Source organism: Dermacentor variabilis, chromosome 9 (assembly GCF_050947875.1).
Source record: "Dermacentor variabilis isolate Ectoservices chromosome 9, ASM5094787v1, whole genome shotgun sequence".
In the NCBI taxonomy this organism is placed as follows: Eukaryota; Metazoa; Arthropoda; class Arachnida; order Ixodida; family Ixodidae; genus Dermacentor; species Dermacentor variabilis.
The window spans coordinates 54,445,296-54,446,782 of NC_134576.1; the positions used below are offsets into that span (position 1 = coordinate 54,445,296).

The following is a 1,487-nucleotide window of genomic DNA, read 5'->3' on the forward strand; positions in this document are numbered from 1 at the left end:
TATTGCTGCGGAGCGCACGGGTCCGAGCAGCACGGTTGCGCGCAGCGCGGCGTGGTTTCGCGAGAAATGTAAACAAGAGAGGAGAGCTCCCCGATAGGCGGAGCAACGCCATGAGCAACGCCAACTTCCGGCCTCACTTTAGCTTCACAAAGAGTGACGCCAAGGCCTGTCCTTAGTTTCCTTCCACCGTGGGTGAAAACTTCAGAGCATGGTCAGGGCGTGCGGTAGGTATTAGTAGTCCCGGTTTTTTTTTTCAAACACATTCGCAAGGAGGAAGGGAAAATGCTTCCTTCTCGGCAAATCTGGATTCTTGCCCCGTGATCTCGACGCAAGAGGTCACGTGTTGGGCCGACACTGAGCAGAGCGACCGGCGTCACTGAGCGTTAGCTTGCCAAGGCTGGCTGCGTGACGTCATGCTCTCTACTGACCTTTTCCTTCCTGCGTGATCTAAATTACTCGTAGAGGCGGTCACTAGTTCTACGAGAAATCAAAATGCATATTTGAATAATTAACGTTTTCACGCTAAGTATTATAAATACTTTGCGGCACATAATCTACATATTGTAGCTAGTGAGTATGCAAGGTATCTAGACTTGAAACGGATTCACAAGACTGCGTCAATTTCGAGATAATAGCTTTCGGTGTCCCACAAAATGAATTGGCGTTCCAATTACTTTCGTGTTGCAGTGTAAACAATGGCGTTTTCCTAATCAAGTAAGACGAACAACCGGATATTTTACCGCTAGGTTGACGGGGCATATCTCGTAACCGGTGTCATCATCAAAATTCTTTCTAAATCGATATGCCTTGCATACTGAGAGGCTATAATTCGAAGATTGAAATATGTGCACTAGTGTAATGAATTAAAAAGTTAATTGGCGTAATTCCCGTTTAATTAGGTCATTTATTAAATTAAGTATTTTGATTTCTCCTAGAAGTAATAGCAGCTTCATCGTTTAATTCAGATGACGGGTTAGAATAATTGTGCTATATGCCACAGCCAATATTTAAATATTTGGTGCAGCTTAAAAAATACCACCCTGTACAATTGCACATGAGCGTTACCCCTGCGCGTAACCCATCTCTAGTTAGTGGATCTAAAATGGTTTGTGGTGGCAGTGTATTATGGTATTCCGGAAGTCACCAGACAAGCTCATTTAAAGTTGCATCCAAGCCAAGTTTATTGACTCAAATGCAATAGTTCTTCAGAGTTTTGGGCCCGGGGCACGTATACAGGTCAGGTCTTAAATCGCGGGGCCGTGATTGGGCGGGCCAGCGTGTGGCACTTTAGAGCTCGGGACGGGCAAAGGCAAGTGTTCGTTAAACAATAGCTGTCCACAGGATCGGCCTTTGTGAAACTCTTGGGCGGTGACGTAACCCAACTTTTTTTTTTACGCTGCCGTGCCGCGTCCAGCCTCCGTGGCGCAATCGGCTAGCGCGTTCGGCTGTTAACCGAAAGGTTGGAGGTTCGAGCCCTCCCGGGGGCG

At 46.8% G+C, this 1,487-nt stretch overlaps 1 non-coding gene across 1 annotated transcript; it reads left to right on the forward strand.

The window, feature by feature from the left end:
- The first annotated feature begins 1,413 nt into the window (after positions 1 to 1,413).
- On the forward strand, positions 1,414 to 1,487 carry TRNAN-GUU (transfer RNA asparagine (anticodon GUU)). Its single transcript has one exon. It is a non-coding gene; the product is annotated as a tRNA-Asn (tRNA).